Here is a 22,237-nt window from a genome sequence, read left to right as displayed (position 1 = left end):
CAGTTTAACTTCTATATTTCTTTTACAAGATAATAGCCAGTAAAAGCATCCAATCAACAAATTACTACTATCAAAAATGTTACCTGTAACATTGCACAGCTTCAGGGCCGGGGGGGGGGGGGAGGGGAAGGGGCAGCAGTTATATTTGTAATTGCAGCCACAGAGACTTCTATGACAAAATTTCCATCTAGAGTGAGACACCCAGCCAGAGACTAACCTGGCTGTACAACAGCAAGTCCTCCTCACTTTTCCTCCAGTATTCATCCTCCATGCAATATTCAGCAATATTTTCCTGAACTTGATTTCTAAGCAAGGAAAATTAGAGCAGTACTCCTTAATTTAATAACAGCTATATCTTCCCCTTATGTTGCCAAAGGCAGAGGAAAACCAGCAACTGTTCTTCTAATCCATTCTCCTATTACAATGTAAACATTTTTTTCCTTCTCCTCCATGTATTTGAATCATTATCCATCATTAACTGCCCTTCCCTCTCCTCTCTAAATTCCTTTCGAGCCAAATGAAACCGGAAGCATTTTTCAACCCTGAAAAGTGGACCTCTGCCTTAACTAAACATAAACTCTTTATTAGCTGAGGCTTCTAATTCATGTCTTTGGGCCAATCCACGTGACCTTTGGGGAACTCCAACACATAAACTATACCTCTTTATAATGGCAGCCAGCTGAAAAACGGACATTCTCCCAATATCTCTGCACACCTTTATTGATTAAGTGTTGCTATGCATTGAAGTGTTCTTATTCTATTGCTATCTATACTGACATTGTTTAGGGCCTTCTTAGCAAATAAACTATTCCACGCAATGTTAGGTCATTCAAACAAGTATGTGTTTTTCTGCAAGTCTCTTGCTGTTATTCTTCCCTGTGTATCTTTTGCCATGAATGTTTTTGCCTTACCTTTGGAAATTCTAACACCTAACTAAACACGGAATGAAAGAGCCCTGTAGTGGAGGAAGCGTACAAGGAATTATTTTTGGCATGCTCTAATGATGAAAGTATTTCTGCTTTACTGACTCCTCTGTCCAGTCCAATTTCACTTTAACTACCCTGCACTGAAATCAAAAGCCTGAATTATTATACAGATGCTGTTTTTTAACTCCTGGCCAAAGTGTTCACTTAGGCTGGCTCAGGGGAAGTTAAATTTGAGAGGGGAAAATTTAGTCCTTCAGCATGACTAGATCAAATAAGACATGTAGGTAAACAGTAAGGTAGTAACTATGGTCTAAACTCTAATTGCTAACTTAATTAGGAAAAAAAAAAAAGGCTGATCTACCCTTGGAGCTGATTAATGCTTGATTGGCTTCATTCTCAGACAGCAAGGATTGATACTACACAATGACCCCACGATGTCCTCTCTTCCATACCAGATAACATCCCCCAGTCTCAAGCACTGTCTCAGCAGAGCCCGAGGACAGTAATGTCATGGAGATGGGTACATTAAGGAGAGTGCACAGAGGAACATCCAAGAGTGTTGCCCTCTCGCTGTACTGTGAACCATCGCAATAGAGGCAGGCACAGGACTGTTGGCCTGCATTGCTGTCATGTTGAAACTTCTCATGGCATTTTCACAGAAACACACAGAATCACAGAATCGTAGGGGTTGGAAGGGACCTCTGTGGATCATCGGGTCCAACCCCCCTGCCAAAGCAGGGTCACCTAGAGCAGGCTGCACAGGACTTCATCCAGGTGGGTTTTGGATATCTCCAGAGAAGGAGACTCCATAACCCCTCTGGGCAGCCTGTTCCAGTGCTCCGTCACCCTCAGAGGGAAGAAGTTCTTCCTCATGTTCAGATGGAACTTCTTATGCTTCAGTTTGTGCCTGTTGCCCCTTGTCCTGTCGCTGGGCACCACTGAAAAGAGTCTGGCCTTATCCTCTTGACACCCACCCATCTAACTGTCATTTTCAAAGACTAATGCTGGAAGAAAACACTGCTTTAAAATGCTGTATCTGAGTCGGTTGTATTGTGGCACACCTGCAGTCTGAACCACCCCAGCCTGGCAGCATGGAGGGAACATTTCCACTGCCCACCATTCTTCATGGTCCCACCCTGGGACAGATGATTGTATAAGACTGAATGTAGGAAGTATTACAAATGTACATACCTCCCAAAAGTAAACTACCATTGCATTCATCCTGTTTTTCTTGAGGCAAGTCACTTCATTCACCTTATAACATTTGCTAGTAGTTATAATTACCACAGGGCAGAATAGGACTGATTCATCATTTTCCTGAATCTCCAGTGGTCATTTACACCAGGCAGTGCAAGGCATACGGAATAATGAGGCATAGCTGTCTTTGGAAATTAATACTGTGCTTTTTTTTTTAAATTTATTTCAAGCTCATTATGTTGCACTAAGTATGGAAACCAATTTAGTGTGAATTACCACATCTTTCTAGACAGGACTAGCATTTGAGACAAATATCAACAGCTTATATGGCTTCGTTTTTCTTGATTTATTTTCAGAGCAATCAATTTATTACCACATTTTCTCTTCTATTCACTGAAGATCATGACTCTGATGTGTCAGGCACCTGACCAAAGAGTATCCTCCATACTACAAATGTCCTCTAAGAGAGAAAGTACGTGGAGGAAATCAAGTCTGGGCTGTGGAAGGAGGTGAGCAGTGGGAATAGTTCGACTTCTACATCTAGAGCTACATTTGGAAAACTGTGTTTCATGGTTTAACCTGGCAGCTGGCAACTAGGACAATGCAGCTGCTCACTCACTCCTCTTCCTCCCCCATCCCCCTCCCCCAAAGTGGGATGGAGAGGAGAATGGACAAAAAGTAAAACTCATGGGTTGAAATAGAGACAGCAAAGAAAGGAATATTAATAATAATAATATGCAAAACAAGCAATACACAACACAATTTTTCTCATAGCCCGACAACCGAGTATGCAGACAGACCCTGAGCAGTGATTGCGGAACTCGTGGATTTTATGGAATTTGTGGAACTTGCACACTTCACAGAGCTCACCAAACTCAAGAAAAAATTTGAACTCATGGAAAAGATCAAACTCACACAAAAAGTCAAACTCAGGGAAAAAATAAAACTCACGGAAAAAGGTTTGAATTCATGGAAAAGGTCAAACTCATGAAAAAAGGGTTCTTCCCCCCCCAGCCAACCCCCATTTATAAACAGATCATGATGTCTATGATATGGAATGCTTCCATTAGCCAGCTTGTGTTAGCTGCCTGGTTCTGCTCCCTCACAGCTCTTGTGCACATGCTCATTAGCCAAACACAGGAAACAGAAAAAAAGTCCTTGATTTCTTAGCACCAGCTGAAAACATCAGTGTCTTATCAACATTCTTCTCATACTAAACCCAAAACACAGCAGCTACTGGGGAGAAAATTAACTCTATCCCAGCTGAAACCAGGACACTCTGAAACAGGTGCTCCAGTGTCATATTGCACCTCAGGCCCACCTCCAGGATGACTGTGAGAAATAAGGGATTTGAATTTCAGCTCATTGCAAACATCACTTATCTTTGGCGACTGGTTTCTCAGGGGACATGGAAACACATTCTTGGTAATTATGACTTGATTGCTTATGGACAACAGCACTTCTAGAAGTGTTTCCTAGCCGTCTACCAAGAAAAAGCTTTCCTTTTGGCCTGCCATCACGTTGAACATGATTAAACTTTGCCATGGAAAGGATTCAGATTAGACAACAGAATAAATATTCTTACACAAAAATCCCCCATGAAGACACAGATACTCAAATGCATGTAGCTGGTTTCTCTGGTATAGAAATCCCCTCCCTGAGGTTCAGCCAATAAATGCAATATATGTCAGGGAGAGGTGGAGGCTCATTGAGAGCCTGCTTTTCATGCCCAGAAGCAGCAAAAATTTTCCATGCAAAGCATTTACTTTACCTCTCTGGGCTTTGCATTTGAAGCCAAGGAGAAAGCCAGACTGAGGGGATGGCAAGGTGCCACGCGTTCAAGTTCTCAGTGGGCTGGGCTGCAGACAGTCCCATCTGTGTTGGGAGCTGATGCCTTGAGAGATCTACCCCAAGGTATGCAATTATCATCTCCCCTGCCCCTCCTCCTCCTGCTGCATGTTTCCATCTTAGCCTGCACTTAGAGAGGTAATTGACATTTGCATTTTTATCTAGCCTCAACCTTTCTGAGCATAAGGCTGGAAATGGCATCAAACAGTGGCTTCCCCTTCCCGCTTGTTCCCATGTATGGTGGAGATCCTAATGAGATATCAAAGCAGATTTGAATTTAATACATTGAATAGAAATTAGCCTGCTATTAAATATTAGACTGCTGCTTGCTGAAGTCGGGGAAGAAAACAAAATAAAATACATGCATTTATAAAGCAAATAAAGCAGCAGTTAGAACTGCCAGTATTCCATCTCCTAAGAAAAATGTTACACAGAGAGATCTCTATGTACGCTTGTATCTCTTCACATGTGGCCCAGCATACTCATGCCTATATCTTTGCAACATCAAACTTAGAAAGGTTTAAAGATACCACATATATCTGTAACAAGAAAAGATGCAAAAAGATTTAGAAAAAAATTCAACTTCAAACCATTATTACTGTCACATTCACTATTATTGCAATAGCATCTTAAATTTGCCAAGGAACCATTGAGTTACTCACTGTTTATCCACAAACTGAAAAACAGGCCTTGCACCTTTCAGTGTACAGTCCAAGGACAATAGAAAAAAAGACAACATAGTGAGTGGCACAAACAAGCAGACAACTGAAATGACAGGTATGGAATAAGATAGATGACAGGTGTTGATTTCTGCTGTGTTGCATTTTCCACCAGTCACACTGAAAAAAAAATGTGTCAGCATTATGTTTAATCAAGTAGCCGCCAAACAATGAATGATCGATGATGTTTCATTCCATAAGCAAAAAAAAAAGGGCTACTTGGACATTAACTCAGCATAAAAATACTTTTCTGCCTTCTGCAGAAACAGTTCTCAAGACTTTCTCTTCACTTCTTTTACTTCGCTTTTGTTACAAATATGGTGATAAATGGTTCCTCATTTTATTTTCTGAAAAACTTCAGAATTTAATATAAAGCAATACCTTTAATAGGTTTTTATTTAGCATGTGTAGAATTTAATAAAAATTTTTATCCCTGCTCTCAAATTCAATAGGGTCGTTCAAAAAAACCCCACACAAATGACACACCCTTTATTCTTAGGTTTATAAAAAATTCTCCTGGTTCACTATTATATTCTGTAGGCTTTCTTCATATATTCTGTATTAAAGTATTCCAAAACGTCTCAGAATCCATCTGGTAAAGGAATGTAATGAAAGTTACCAGGCTTGATTTATATTTTGCTTTTGTTGTGCTGGATTGAATAACAACCCAATCACAAAGAATGAAAAAGAAATAAAATCGCCGAAAAATGTATAACTGATATGACTGAGAACCAAGGTTTTTTACTGTACTGTCATTACACTATGGCTGGAAAATATTAATCAGTTAAATAAGAATTTATGGAAGTTTTTAATGGACATCAGCCACATAGCCATGATTTCTTAGTGTTAAGCATATGGGAAAATATTAAAATCAGTGATGTCTTAACTGGAGAGTATGAATTGTGCCCTAGCAGTATGGAACTGAGATTACAGACTGACTGTAGTCCCTCTCATTTACAATTACACAGAGAAGCCTGGAATGTAGTATAAAACTTCTGGGAAAAGAAAAAAGAAAAAAATAAGAGGATGATGCAGATAATTTTGGAAAGAGACAGAGAGACGAAATTATGGATAACATCAGAGGTATGGGGAACAGAGCTCGGCTGTCAGGGTGGGTGAGGCGCAAGAGGCAGCTCCTTTTCTCAGTAACACCATGCACAGTCCAGGAATTTAATTTCTGCGATCTTTGCATCCCTAAAGCAGAAGACTCAGGAAACATCAGCACTGTTAGGATCCTTCTGTACCCCGGTACAGGCAGGGAAGGCCAGCTAATGGAGCTTGCGGGTTTGTGAGCACGCAGTCCGCTAGCTCTTGTGCTACTAATGTGAGCTCTGCTGTATGGCCCCACAGGCATCAACTCATCTGAGACAGATGCCTGCCCAAGTGCCATTCCCTCCTCAGGCCACAAAAATATATGCATAATGGTTCAAAGCCACACATCAGACACAGACTTGATAGATATGTTAAAAAAAAAATGCAAAGCACATTCGAATGAGGTGTACTGAACATCTCCAGTGACAGCTTTATGTTGTCCCAATGGAAAACACCCAAGTGGAAGACACTGCCTGAAATGAAACAACCAAAAAAAGATCCATATTCTGACCATAAGATCATCACATCAGTGAGGGAAAAAACGCTTCTGTTTATCTAGTTTATGCAGAATGACATATTCATTGAAAAACGCAGAAGGGACTTCAAGGAATCACAATGGCAGAAACAGGAAGCTAAACTATAAAAGCATTTTGAGGAAAGGCTGGAAGGAGAAACGCTTTCCAAGTAAAGCAGAAAGACAGAAAGTGAGGCTTCAGGAATAAGGGGGCTGAGTGTGGAAAGCAGTTCAAAAATAGACACTTTTACTCGTAACCAAATGTTGCTCTTGTGTTTGTTACACAAAGCTAATTTCGTCTCTGCAGAAACGTCCTGTAACGCCTACAGAACCAGTGCAGCATCTGACACTACAGCCTTGCTGCTATTAAACCTTGAAAAGTTCCTCAAAATCAATTTAAAATCTAAGGTAGTCTTCATCCTATCCATCTGAATGTATAGCACTAGAAGAGACTGATATGTAGGAGTCAAACAGCTAGAAGTTCAATCTTACCACATGCAATGAGAGGGCGAACCTTAGAGCACGGTGTGCTGGAGTTTCACTCTGCAGGTCCAAATTTTCCTATTACTGCCTATAGCTGAAGTCAAACAATAAAAAGAGAATTCAGTACAACTGGAATCTGATCTGAAACACTTGCAGCTTCTTATCTGAAGTAACACTCCAACATCCATGTAGGAACAATCACGGACAAAATACTATTAGAACAAAGTAGATTCCTCATCATTCCTCCCCTAATCCCAGATGTGGCTCGCGGACTCCCAGCCTGAGTCTCAGTTCTGTTACTTTCACCCTTCCTAGCCCCCTGAGCCTCCCTACAGCCCTGTTGCAGTTATTCTGGCTAGGGTGGTGCTGACATCCGAGAGGCAGCAATCTCCCTAAAGCCCTCTATTAAACACATATATTTACTAGACAGAGTGGTACTTTTTCATGCCTTAGGCTCCTTCTGCAGTAGATCTCCAATACACTGGGTCCCTGACAGTCATTGTGAGGTCATGAAGCCATTTAAAGCATCCACTGGGATGTGTAAAGCCCATCTGGAATACTAGTAGGTGACATACAGACACTATGGCAGTGCCTATAAACATGCACCGAACCAGCCGTGTGTTATGCCAGCTGCAGTGGCTCCAACAACAAAGGAAATAAGGAACTAGAGACATACTCCCGGCCGAGCTCCATAGTGGAGTGACTCTGTTGTGTGCTGAAGTCAGTGTGGGCTCCGCTGCATGGAGCAAGAGGGTGAGTCCGTGATGCAGCTGGATGGTGAGATCTCATGGAGGGAGAGAGGCTCCTTCATCTCCAAAGACAGTGTGGTCAGGACAGATCCTGTCTAAAACCCTTCCAGAGATACCAGTGTGAGGGACACCCACGCCCTCAACAGCAGAACCTGGGCCCCACTGACCAGCATCATGGTGTGTGGTGGCAGATGACTTGGGGGATGAAGAAAGCAGAAAAAGAAAAGAGCTTCTGTCTAAGTCCTAAACAATCCTAATGGCATCTCTATCACTCACCAAAGAGGCAGCCTGCAAATAACTGATTTTTTTTTCAGATCTTAGCTTGTGGGGCAGGTAATTAAAACTAAAATACTAAGAAAAACTCTTTGCTTTATATTCCATTACAGACAAATATTTGAACAATTGCTATATGCTTATGATTTTTTTTTCTGAATCCAGGAAATTTGACTAATTTTTGTGAAGAAACTTCATTTGTACAAATAAACATACAAAGCTTAGCATTCACTATTCATCTCTTTAAAAAGCTTCAATACTGTGAGAAACATTTAAGCGATCACAACAAACCAGAAATAACTAAGAACAAATGACTAAACCAAACAACTGAAGACCTGTGCATCTTCTAAATCAATTAACTGTGTCAGGTGGTCAAACCCTAACAAGAGAGATCCCGTCTCCAGCTCGAGTGGGTGTTTGAAGACAAAGATTTCATGAGGGAAGTTTCCTGCGGTGCAGTCATATGGTTGAAACACTACTGCCTATAGTGGAACCATTCTGTTACTGGTACCATCCAATATGGCTATACCATAGAGTACAACAGTACCACACAGTATGACTACCTTAAAAATTTGCTGCATGAGTATCTCAGAACACCACTTACTGCACTATAACTGTCCATGTGATTGCTCTTATCCGAAGGTGACTGCACAGCAACTTACCCCCCAAGGAAAGTGAGCCAAGCTGCAATGTGTTTATGATGAGATAAGGTCCCCAGGAGCTATAGTTAGCATTTGATAAATCTGTGCAGTTGCTTAATTCACAATCTTTTGCATGTACTGTAGGCAGAATCAGGTAAATGCTTGAAGGCTTGAAGCTATTTTACCCTAAGAAGGATGAGGTTTTGTGCGGGCTAGCCAAATGACAGTCTAACCAAAAGTGAAGTAAAAGTAAGGCAAAACTTGGAATTGCATCATCAGGATACAAACTCTTAAAGCATACTGTGCATTTGGAAAATCTGATTTCTTAGTCTATCACATGAGGTGTTGCTTTCCACTATCAAGATCCAACTACATCTGTTACAGAGAGCCTTGGAGTTTGCAGTAACACTCCACTGTCAGAAATGTTATCTGTAAAGTGGTTGCAGAGCTGAAAGCAGTAAACATAGCAGGGATTGCTGAGCTGTACTTGAAACTTAGACCATTAATGTCCTGAAAGAAAAGAACATCTGAGTGTACACTCTGTGTGTTTTTGAAGCACTGCTTTTTCTAACCCCTATTAACTGGAATCTGATTGTCCCGCAAGGGAAAGGGGAAATATGGACTACAAAAGATAGCAACTGTAATCACCGGGCGAAACTATCATCCCGCAGCTCAACCCAACCCATCCATCTCAACAAACTGGCCCCATAATGCGTGGCACAGAAATGCTTCAGTACAGGCACCGAGGAAGGATGAGAGGGTCATTGTTTGTACAAAGCTGTTTACCTCTTTCCCTAGAATTTGTCTTCAAGAAAACTCATGTGGAGTAAACGAACAACATTCTGCTGCTGCTTTCTGAAGTGACAGTATACATACAGAAGTAAAAATAGTATTGAAGTGATTAAAATAATCACTTAGGTTCCTTAAATGTAGTTACAAGCTCATCTCTATCCTCTGTTTAGCAAAATGTTCAAATATTAGAAGGATGTGAAGACTGTGATTATATTTTAAGTATTTGGATTTAGCCTTGGCTATCAACTCTTCTCTCAACCAATACTTTAGTGACACATGGCACCACATCCAAATGAAGCCAAACCTGTTTCTGTGAATCTGGCCTGCTGATGGGATTGGTTGTAAGGATAGGAAGAACAACTGCAAGAAATAGGCATAGAAAACGGAGATCAAGCATGACCATGCACTGAATGTATTCACATGGAAAAAAGGGCTATGCACTATATCTAGTAGTTGTAGAGTGTTTTCTGAAATGTGACCCTAGCCTTGGGGTGCAATGTAAAGGCCAGATGCAGCCACAGTATCAGCACCAGGTAGGTAAAATTACAGAATTAGTGGCCTTCCTACCTTCCCTGCCAGAGTAAATTTGACCTTTGATTAAACTCTGAGGTTAACATTTCAAAATTGGAAGTTTGCTGTTAACTGCAGGAGCCAGACTTTCACCCTGGTCACAGTCTGTGTGATTAAGTGAACACGAGTCTAGAGGCAGCCTTCACAGTCCAGTCAAAGCATTCAATTATTTGAATGCAGGCAGATTACCTTTATTTTACTAGAAATAAGAAAACAAATATAAACACTCACACCTAGTCCAGTTCAGAATTTCTTGAGCTAATTTGTAACTCTTATTATCAGTGGGATGCATCTCAGTTCCCTCTAAAACTGGGCTCCATAGCTGCAGCCAGAGCATAATCTTTATTTTAGAAAAGCAAAAAGGGACCAGTTCATTCAGCTTGAAGACCACTCTCTAAACAGTGAATGCCCAACAAATGCTCAAAGCAAATACTGCAGAGAAATCCACCAAATGTAACCCTGCTACAGCTGTGGCCAGTGGCAGAGTTTGGTCTGGATCCCTCCCTTACAAAGAGAAAGGGCACTGGCAGCTGCATATTCTTAATCGAGGCCCCAGGAGTCTGGAATGTATTTCTTTCCCTTGGTTCAAAATAGCCTCAATTTGATGTGCTTCCAGGCCTGCTGCAAAAGCTGTTTGTTTGATGAAGTGGGGGTGGGAGCACTGGGCATTTGGAGGCAAGAAGCTCTTACGGAATGTTTCTCTTTCTCATGCCAGCTGGCTGAGGGAATCTCCTATGTCCATGTAGTCACTGAAGGCTTCTGGCTGGCAAACTAGTTCGTCTGTAGGATACTTCAGAACAAATCTTGAGACACACAGGGGCCTGGTATACATCTCTTTCCAATGCAAAGATGAAGAAATAAATCCAGTTTGCAAAAAAAGTTTGTTAAAGCAATTCTAAATGGAAAACAAATTTTAAAATATCATAGACAATTGCTGTCAAAGAAAAGAAATTAAGAATTAAATATTATAACTAAAATATTATCAGTGAAGCTTCCAAGACTATTTTATTGTGTCAAAAATAAAGGTAAAGATATGAACTGATACTGTGGAGATTTGAAATGAGGACTGAGAGGGGAGCAGGATAATGAGGATCTCCTCCAGTTCATTGCACTGCTTTGCAGGCCCACTGTTTGCTCTCTTCTGCCCCAGAATTTGATCTCGGAGGCCTTCACGTTTTACTGCGTCTCACATGTTCTGCTGGGCAGGGGGATATGGGCAGAGCTCCAGATCCTTAAGACTCTACAGAGGAAGACTAGTTACTTACGCCAAGGGAAAAGTCAAGCCTCGGGACTGAGACAGACAATAACTTGGCCTAAGTTGAGCAAACTAAGCTTCGCTGCTCCATTTTCTAGTATTTGACTAGCAGTGGGGTTTTTCACCACCTGAGCCCTCTGTGTGGAAAAGCAGCTGGTCAATTATTCCACACTTAGATGTGCCAGATAATGCTGTGCCATAAAACACATCAGCAAAACAGCGAAACTTGTTGCAGCACTTTTTATCATTTTTGTTTTCCAAAAGCCCAAGGTGTGTGACCTTGGTTTTGTTTCTGTTCAAAATGTAAACACCCGTGTCTTACAGAGAAAATCGTTGAGACAGAGACCAGAAGAGAATCTGCTTGTTAGTGCACTGCTGAGGAGATGCAGGGACCTTGCAAAACAAAGCCTTCACACAGGGCATTTGATCTCGTAAACACCCTCTGAGATCTTCCAGGTTTGGGGGAGGAATGATTTCCCGGACAACTGCAGGGAAACTGCAGGAGACACTTGCTAGCCCTTATTCTCCCAGGGATTTCAGCTTGCCAGCTGTTTGCTGGAGATACAGTACAGTGCAGACTGCCGGCGGGCGGCTGCGGACTGCTGCGGGCCTGGCCAGCAGCGCCGCTTGGGCGGCAGGCCTGGCGGGCAGGCTTCGGCCCGCTGCGGGCCTGGCCAGCAGCGCCCCTTGGGTGGCAGGCCTGGCGGGCAGGCTTCGGCCTGCTGCGGCCGCTGATTCGAAGCATCCCGTTTCAAACTCCTCTGACGCATAAACAGAACAGATGACTGTTCTATGGTATGCAGCCGTCGATGGACTGCAGGGAACTTCAGAGGACAGGAGCATTGGCTGGCTAGAGAAAAAACAGAAATCTCTTCAGATGAACCCCATGTTTCTGGAAAGGCTGCCTGCAGAGGTCCTCGCCAGGGGGGAGGAGATGACCTCGATGATTCTGCAGCCGCTGCCCACACAGCTCTGCCCGGGCTCACACAAAAAGAGAAGGCAGCTGCTAGAAAAGATACAGCTGCCATTTAAATAGAGGCAGGATGTTTTTGGCTGATTGCAAATGTCCTTGTAACACCTCCTCATTTAAACAGATCTCTGTAAAGCAAACAATTATACAACTCTTGCTGGGTTAGAACTATAAATTTTTATCTGTAATCATGATACTATGGTAAGCAATTGTATTTAAACTATTTGCATTTCTGCCAAGAAGGAGTTTGGCAAGCTGAATTTTGCACTAATGTTTTAACTTAGAAAATTATGGAATTGAAATAAGGAGGTATATGCAACCATCCATTGTGGGTCAGTATGAATACTGTAAGTATGGTAAATCTATGAAAAAGTGTATTGTAAAAAGCTGCTACTGAGACTGTTTTTTAAAAAAAAACCACAAACAGAAAATATATTTTAGCATTGTACAATACCTGAGTAGAAATAAAAATAATTTGCTGTGATTTAAGAAAATCTTTCACTGGTTACATTCCTGGAGCCAAACACTCAAAGATTTTTCTGTACCTGTGTGTGAGAAGAGCTCAAAGGCAAAATGTGCCTGGGTTGGCTTGGTCCAAGTCTAGCACAAGGAGCACCCTGGTGCTGTCTGAGAGGATAAAGAAGGTTATCAGGAGTAGTCAGCATGGATTCACCAAGGGGAAATCATGCCTGACCAATCTAATAGCTTTCTACGATGACATGACTGGCTGGGTAGACGAAGGGAGAGCCGTGGATGTTGTCTACCTTGACTTCAGCAAGGCTTTCGACACAGTCTCCCATGATATCCTCCTAGGGAAGCTGAGGAAGTGTGGGCTGGATGAGTGGTCGGTGAAGTGGATAGAGAACTGGCTGAATGGCAGAACTCAGAGGGTTGTCATCAGCAGCGCTGAGTCTAGTTGGAGGCTGGTAACTAGTGGTGTCCCTCAGGGGTCAGTACTGGGCCCAGTCTTGTTTAACTTCTTCTTCAACGACGTGGATGAAGAGTTAGAATGTACCCTCAGCAAGTTTGCTGATGACACCAAACTGAGAGGTGTGGTAGACACACCAGAAGGCTGTGCTGCCATTCAGCGTGACCTGGACAGGCTGGAAAGTTGGGCAGAGAGGAACCTGATGAAATTCAACAAAGCCAAATGCAGGGTCCTGCACCTGGGGAGGAACAACCTCATGCACCAGTACAGGCTTGGGGTGGACCTGCTGGAGAGCAGCTCTGCGGAGAGGGACCTGGGCGTCCTGGTGGACGAGAGGTTAACCATGAGCCAGCAGTGTGCCCTGGCTGCCAAGAAAGCCAATGGGATCCTGGGGTGCATCAAGAAGAGTGTGGCCAGCAGGACGAGGGAGGTTCTCCTTCCCCTCTACACTGCCCTGGTGAGGCCTCATCTGGAGTACCATGTCCAGTTCTGGGCTCCCCAGTTCAAGAAAGATGAAGAGCTACTGGAGAGTCCAGCAGAGGGCTACAAGGACGATGAGGGGACTGGAACATCTCCCCTACGAGGAGAGGCTGAGGGAGCTGGGCTTGTTCAGCCTGAAGAAGAAAAGGCTGCGAGGGGACCTAATAAATGCTTATAAATATCTGAAGGGTGGGGTTCAGGAGGATGGGGCCAAGCTCTTTTCAGTGGTGCCCAGTGACAGGACAAGGGGCAATGGGCACAAACTGAGGCACAGGAAGTTCCGTCTGAACATGAGGAAGAACTTCTTCCCTCTGAGGGTGACGGAGCACTGGAACAGGCTGCCCAGGGAGGTTGTGGAGTCTCCGTCTCTGGAGATATTCAAGACCCGCCTGGACAAGGTCCTGTGCAGCCTGCTGTAGGTGACCCTGCTTCGGCAGGAGGGTTGGACTAGATGACCCACAGAGGTCCCTTCCAACCCCTACTATTCTGTGATTCTGTGATTCTGTGATTCTGTTTGTGAGTGGGACATGGTCTTTAATGCATTTAAGTTTTGGTCCCTATAAAGTAACAGAGGAGAGGAAGCAAGGGAACCACTATTACACACAGGAGTTCAGCTACCTGCATGAATGATGCTCCTGTAAGAGACAGAATATAGTGTAAAGGTGCTTTCCTTGCTCTGTCTTAGCAATGTAACAGCTTTCTGGGATGCTGCAGTTTTGTAGCACATTCAGTTCTACCACATAGCCCTAATATTACTTTATTTCATTGCTAATATATTTTTGTAAGATAAAATCTCTACTTTAGAATCCCCTATTCTTTTGCTCTGTGACTGCATGTAAAGGCACTACTTTCAAATAAAGGAGGAAGGATTGGGATGCTGACATGAATTAAAAACACATGCATCAGGAAATGCATCGTTGAAATTAACTGAGTTTTCCTTGCATTCCCTTCTCTGCTTCTCTCATCTTGATTTCTGTGAACCCAGCTAGCTCTTTGAAACACCAGTTACATTTCCCTGGCATCACGCTTCACACACACAGAGTACTTAAATGAGTGCTCATGAGAGACCCATGGAAAAGAGCTTGTTCTGCTTCTCCGTTTCTCCGCTAGCTCCATCACTTGTCTATCAGATCACTGGTCTCTTCCCACAGCCACCCAAATGTCCAGGAGTATCACAGTGGGTAGATCAGGCAGGAGCAGAATATTAAAGAATTGTCTCTCTTTATGTGAGACCAGACCCTTCTGTTCGCAAACACAGATGAGAAAGTAAAGACATATTTTGGGGGGGTGAGGGGGGCGGGGGGGGAGAGAGGCATGTTGTTACGTAGTGCCATTAAGTTTCTGTTTCAAGAGGGGTCAGTATTGTGAGATGGGGAAGCAGGATTGCTAAGCGAGGCATGCTGCAGTGGGCACGGACCACTGAATTCATCTGTTAGCATTGCACACACCAGGAGCAAGCATGTCTTGGGCAGTAAGGTGGTGTTCTTTCAAAGGCAGAAACACCCTTTTGGCTAGTTCACATTGCCATGTATGGATACTCCCCAGCTGCAAATTTCATAATGTAGATCGGGCTTGGGGATGGTGGGAGGAACACAGCAACACAGAGAAAATCACCGTGAGTTTCATTACCAGATCATCTCAAAAGTATAGCTTTAAAACCTCCCTTTCACTTCAGTCCCCGTGATGGAGGTGTAAAGGTCATTTTGACATGGTGCCAAAAGGAAATGTTACATGAAATGCAATGCAATGTGTACTGGGTATAACAGGCATTTCTGCATTAAATTACCATGACAGTATGAGCCTGAAAGTAATCAAACGAGCTGAGAAATCGAAGAAAACTGTGGAGAGAAAATGGTAGAAGTAGAAAAATATCCAACTCTAACAATAAATATATGTATTCAGCATGATTCTTTAGGAACAAGCTGTTTGGAAAACAGAGTTACACAGATGTGTCTGTGGTACACTGATACCATTTGCTCCATGCAGCACCCACAAGCAACTTCTAAAACTTGCATTTAGAATGTACCCTCAGCAAGTTTGCTGATGACACCAAACTGGGAGATGTGGTAGATACACCAGAAGGCTGTGCTGCCATTCAGCGTGACCTGGACAGGCTGGAAAGTTGGGCAGAGAGGAACCTGATGAGGTTCAACAAAGCCAAATGCAGGGTCCTGCACCTGGGGAGGAACAACCTCATGCACCAGTACAGGCTTGGGGTGGACCTGCTGGAGAGCAGCTCTGCGGAGAGGGACCTGGGCGTCCTGGTGGACGAGAGGTTAACCATGAGCCAGCAGTGTGCCCTGGCTGCCAAGAAAGCCAATGGGATCCTGGGGTGCATCAAGAAGAGTGTGGCCAGCAGGACGAGGGAGGTTCTCCTTCCCCTCTACACTGCCCTGGTGAGGCCTCATCTGGAGTACCATGTCCAGTTCTGGGCTCCCCAGTTCAAGAAAGATGAAGAGCTACTGGAGAGTCCAGCGGAGGGCTACAAGGACGATGAGGGGACTGGAACATCTCCCCTACGAGGAGAGGCTGAGGGAGCTGGGCTTGTTCAGCCTGAAAAGAGAAGGCTGCGAGGGGACCTAATAAATGCTTATAAATATCTGAGGGGTGGGTGTCAGGAGGATGGGGCCAAGCTCTTTTCAGTGGTGCCCAGTGACAGGACAAGGGGCAATGGGCACAAACTGAGGCACAGGAAGTTCCGTCTGAACATGAGGAAGAACTTCTTCCCTCTGAGGGTGACGGAGCACTGGAACAGGCTGCCCAGGGAGGTTGTGGAGTCTCCTTCTCTGGAGATATTCAAGACCCGCCTGGACAAGGTCCTGTGCAGCCTGCTGTAGGTGACCCTGCTTCGGCAGGAGGGTTGGACTAGATGACCCACAGAGGTCCCTTCCAACCCCTACTATTCTGTGATTCTGTGATTCTGTGATTCTGTGATCATTTATCCTACACACTATTGTCGTCCAGTAAATCAGCTGCGGGGCAGTGCTGCACCCAGTGAAACCTCCATGCCATTTGCAATATTTCTTATCTTTAGAATGGAAAATACCATGGTGTGGCCTAACACCACACCATGGTATCTTACTACTGGTTGTATTAAAGTGGCTCTTTGGAGACTCCACTAGAGAGCATAGCTCCTTTATTTAGGTGCTGTGTAAACACGTCAGAGCCTGTCCTTGCTTCAGGAAGACGCTGATCTGTCCTGACTCTCAAGGGAGTAATGACTACAGCTCTGCCCTGGTATTTCTCTCTTCCCTTTGCCTGCTGATGTCAAAAGTATTTCAAAGACAAGCTGCTGCAAAATAAAATTGGTTATTTGAAGTGTCCTGTCGTATCGCAAAAAAAATGGATCTGATGCACTCAGTGTGTGAAATACTCATAGATGTACTTGATTTCAAGCTTGTGAGCCCTATTGATACACTATACATCTGCCAAGCACATAGTTTGTGTTAATTGCTAGCTATTTATACACTTGGAAGAGAGCAATTACAGCAAAAAAATGTTAAATACTCCTTAAAGAGAATAGGTAAAGGGTTTACAGGTAGAAAAATCATTAGTCTTGACAGTGTTATAACCCAGACTGATTTGCAGGCATAGCTCACTCTCAGAATGAGGTGCAGATTGTTGTAAGCAATTTTTGTTATTTTTTGAACAGGTTGATTCAATTAAGGTGAAAAAAATTTTTTTCATTAACAGAAAAACAAAGTAGCTGTTGTAGCTGAGTTATTACAAGGCTGGTTTTGCCCCGTTATTCTTGGACTAATCTGCAGTACAGTGTCCTCACCTGGAAGCGAATTGTTACCAGTACACGAAATGTCATCTTCATTGCAATTCAGAAACAATTCTCACAGTGGGTCTTTCATAGAACAAAATATTATTCTCAGCTGCATTATTAACTGGAGGGAAACTGTGGCTGCTACACACATATTCCAGGGAGTCCAAGTTCATATCTGGACTCTTCCATCACTTTCATAATAGAGTTTTACATAATAATGCACATTCTAATTGTATTTGCACTAGTGTTATTTTAATGAAATAATAGCTGGTTAAATGTACACATGAAAAGAGGAGAAGTAACATTTCAGAGTCTGAACTTCAAAATTTTAAGTCCTTTCGTCTTGGTCATCTGCCTCCCCCCCCCGCCCCCCGCCTTCTTACAACTTAAAACACTAAACTAAGACAGGCCCTCTGTTGAGATAAATCAAACCGCCAGGCTCCCTGGGTGCCTTCAGTTCAGCAGATGTGACAAGTTCAGCAAAGCACAGGGATCTTGACATTAAAAGTGTGTCACTCCCTGTTTTATGTGAAATGTGGCAGAAGCTGGGCCAATTAACTATTATTCTGCACTTTAGGTGGTGATTTTGTATGTAAGCTTATTGAATTTCTACATACTTCCAGCAGAGACTAATCTACGTACCTTGTGCAAGCAGCTCCAGGAACAGTCAGTGAAGGAGCTGAGCCTGTTAGCAAGCACTTTAATAATTAACAAACCCCAGAAGTAGAACCTTTTTTTCCTCCTGCTCCTGTCTGCTGTGAGCAGCCCTGACATCTTCGCTTTGGCTTCAGTGAATTCTCTGCCCTGCACTTGAGCTGGAGTAGGGGGAAGACAGATATTTGTCTGCTGTTCCCCCAGTCCACCTCCATGGGAAAAAAACATTTCAGGAAATGGAAAAAAAAAAAAAAGCAGGAAGTGAACACCTGTAGAGACAGCTGAACTACTGGGGCATTTTTTAAAGGTTCACAATGTGGCAGGTCTAAGAGGTTAGTCACAGTCCTTGTTATTTTTTTCCAGTGCAAATACAAGAAGATGCGCTTTAATGATACCTTTATAATCCTCCTCCTCCTTGAGAGAGAGAGCTGACATTAACATTTTCAAAATTGAGTAGTTAAACTATATTCAGATTTCTCAATAACATGTTTTCTGGCATGCCAGTCCCGTGATACCTCTTAGATTAATACTGATGAGGTGACTAATTTCACTATTCCATAGCAGTTAGTATGTGACCTGGAATTCAAATTTGAGCCTTTGTTTTGCAGATTTTTGTCTCTAACCTTCTCATCAGGGAGATAAATAGCTATGTTTCTGTCTCTTTTCCCCCGAGTGATCCACCAAACTACTAAGTGTATCAACATGCATCTACTGAGATGATCCAATCCTAAATTCCAGGTACTGTAGGTTATGTGGATAACTCTAATCTGATGTACTTCAGACAAGCCACCACTTTGCATTTATGTTCATTTCCATCTGTTAATGGAAAGAATCAAACAAAACAAGAGTAGCTACTAACTCAAGGCCTAGCACTTCCAAGTATTATGCCTCACAAGTCCCATGTAATAATCAAGGGTGTGGAAAGTGAAGGAAGGTGGTTAAATGATCTACCATTTGCACCACCCAGGCATAGATTCCACTGTCTACTGTGGCATTTACAATAGATAAATGCAGACAGTGGTACTGATTTAGAAAAGGACTAGCGAATATACGTTCTGAACACGTCTCATAAGAATCAACCCTTATGTTACATGTTGTTGTGATGCTGTGACATTTCAAAGGAGTATGTGGAACAAACCTCGTGTTGTGTATACTTCGTTGTTTCAAGGCAATTTAGGAGCCCAGGTTTGCTCCAACAGCAGGTTGGCATTCCACACTGTTTTCTCATTATTCCTTAGCACACATACCGAAATCTCAAAAAAAGGACCTATTTTAACTGTCAGCCGTGTTGTCTCCCTTAAGTAAAGCTGTGCAATGCTTTTGTAATAAAAGTTCTGCAGGATCAGCATTTCCCTTATTTATATTTGAGTTTCTCAATAGAAATTATCTCATCTAAATGAGGTAAGGCTTTGACCTTATGAATGAAGTGCAATAGCTGCCTCATTAGTGAGTGCCATGGAAGAGGCTCCAGCAAACTGCCACCACCACTGTGGTTCTGGGTTACTGAGAATTAAGAACACGCGTAACATGTAGCTGGCAGTATAAGAAAATGGGATTACTCTGTAGAGCTGTTTCAAAGCAGAGTCTGTTTATTTAAACCTGTGGGTCCCGAATCACACCTGGTTTTGCTTATTGACCTGGAGTTAATTCAGCAATGACAGTAATATTGACTGGAATGAAGTTGCAATGCAGAAAAGTGAAAATACAATAAAATAAAACAAAGTTCCTGTATATTACAAAATACTTGATTTTAAAGGGAGGGGAAGTTTCTGAGTAGGAATTGACTTGCTCTTTGTACTTGCCTTTAGAGCGTCCTCGTAGGTCTGGAGAATTCTGCCACCTCACTGCCGCAGGGTAACTGCCCAGGGTCACGTCTGTCCTGTTCTTCTCCTGCCACTGCTGAGCCACGACAGATGGTGACGACAACATCCAGACCTTTCCCTGGCACTCTCCCACCATGTCACCCCTGTTTTGAAAGTTGAATAGTGATGATGGGCTGTGTACTCAGGGTACCTTCTCACAAAGACAACATCCTGCTTTGTCACTTCAACTTGACACTACAATTTTCAAAGCCTTTCTGGAGGCATAGAGCAAACAGCAAGGTTTGGGTTTTTAGAGCAAACATCCAGTGAAAAGGGAAGGATGTTATTCCAGGGACAATCCACTGCTAACCCAGCAGTGCTTGTATTAACCCCTGAACCTTTTCATGGAAAACTGTTCTATTACATACTCTGTATGCCTATTTAATTCTACCTTCTTGGATATTCACGTAAAAACTCTTGATCTGTTTCAGTTTAGCTCCCTCAGTCCTGGATGCTGCCCTCTCGGTCTGCCACATCCCATATTCTGCCATTACACAGTGATGATGTCAGATTGTCAGAAAAAAGAAAGAAAAGGTAAGAAAAAGAAAGAAAAGGAGAGAAAAGGAAAGAAAAGGAATGAAAAGGAAAGGAAAGAAGGAAAGAAAAGCAAAGCAAGAGAAGAAGAGAAAGGAAATGAAGAACCAGGATAGCAAAGCAAAGCAAAGCAAGGCAAAGAATGAAATGCAAAACAAGCAAAGCAAAGCAAACAAGAGAAAAGAAATTAAAAACAAGGAAAGTGAAGCAAAGCAAAACAGAGGAAAGGAAAGAAACAAGAAATGAAAAGGAGAAAAAGGCTTGTTAAGGCAAGACAGCCAAGTTCCACCTGCAATTCCAAAATGTACCTATCTCCCCTGGCTAACAGACGGGACCTGTCTTTTTGCAGGGGGCAGTCAGAGCCATTCTCAAGGAAGTTGAGACTTCCAGTCTGGGCCGGGGCTAGATACAGCACTCGATGGGAATGCCTTTAGTGGAGCCAGAGGTGGAGCCCTGGAGGGACTGAAAAGCCCTGGAGATGTGGTGCTTAGGGACATGGTTTAGAGGTGGACTTGGCCATGTTAGGCTAACGGTTGGACTTGGTGATCTGAAAGGTCTTTTCCAACCAAAACAATGCTATGCTATGATTACGTCAAACAGGGCTTTGCAGCACAGTAATAGGAATGCTTGTACCTGAGTGAGCATCCCTGAAGACCCCCTGCTTTCATTTTCTATGCAAACCACTCTGCTGATGTCAGACCTGTTTGTTCCTAAGTAGGAAAGGCAACTTGGGGAAGTAAAGAGTACAAAAGAGTGCAAACAGCTATATATATAAGCAAATGGCTTATTGAGGAGGAATGAAAGCAATATTTACACTTAAATTAGTTAAGAGTTCAAAGGTAAGACAACTATGAGCAATGTCAGTTTCTGTGCTTTGAAGCATAGAGTGGTCATCGGGTAATGGCAAAAGCCTGCTGTTCTGAGCACATGCATGGTGAAAGGAAAGTGATTTACTGAGAGACTGCAAAATATGTCAGCTCTGAGCAAGGTGGGGAGGATCCTCAGGTTTGCTCCATCCAACCAACTGATTCCATCAGTTTTATAACCAGCTGCAGTACTTCTTAAAGATTTGAGAACACTTCACCAATAGCTTGGAATTTCCACCTTATCTCCTCCCACTGGCAACCAAATAATTAAATAGGTATTTATTCTGATGACTGATTCACTTCACTCTTTTTTCTTCCCAGTTTCTCTTTTCTATCCCTTCTCCCTGTCTCTCTCTCTCTCTCTCTCTCTCATTCTTTGTCTTCAACTTTTCTTTCCCTCTTGTGGGAAAGCAAAAATGATACACTGAATACGACATTTAATTTTGGGGGTGTGAGATTCACTTCTACCTTTCCCTCATAAATTAATGAGCACTGTTCCCTAAGAAGCAGAGCAGTAGAAATAGGCAGCTGTTTCCAGGACATTCATCCTAGGAACATTCAGGCTGAGTTGTCTGGATGCTTGCCATCTGCCTGGGAAATTCTGGTATTGAGTGAAATCCAGCTTTCGTGGCAGAGCTAATCTTATCAGCTGAAGACTGAGGTGACAGCTGCTTTTGGGAAAATGATGTGAGAAACCATCCATGACTAACTACAGTACTGTATTTTTAAATATAAACTTTTGTATAAAGATGAACTGTTGTAATCTGGTCTGGAGATCCACAGAGGCCTGATTATCACCCACATTTGCCAGTTCCAGCCAACTCCCACCCTGAAAGCAGAGGTTGTGTTTGTAAGCAGCACTGTTTGAGCTTCCAGGAAAAGCCACGGGTTCAAACATTGCCTGCAAATTTAAAGCAAGCTGAAGGGCTGAGGACAGATACTCCTGGGAAAGCCTCGATGTGCACTGAACTCAGTCATGAATCTGCCAGAGAAGTTTCACTTCCATCCAGGGTAGGAAAGGAAGCCCAGGATCAAATAGTTTGGAAGCTGAGGGAGAAGCATTGTTTCTGTACTGTTATCTCTGAATAAAGGCAAAAATGTAAAACTAAACA

The sequence above is a fragment of the Opisthocomus hoazin genome, chromosome 4 (genome assembly GCF_030867145.1).
Source record: "Opisthocomus hoazin isolate bOpiHoa1 chromosome 4, bOpiHoa1.hap1, whole genome shotgun sequence".
Lineage (NCBI taxonomy): Eukaryota > Metazoa > Chordata > Aves > Opisthocomiformes > Opisthocomidae > Opisthocomus > Opisthocomus hoazin.
The sequence above is the reverse complement of the archived record's forward strand: the minus strand, read 5'-3'. Positions refer to the sequence as shown.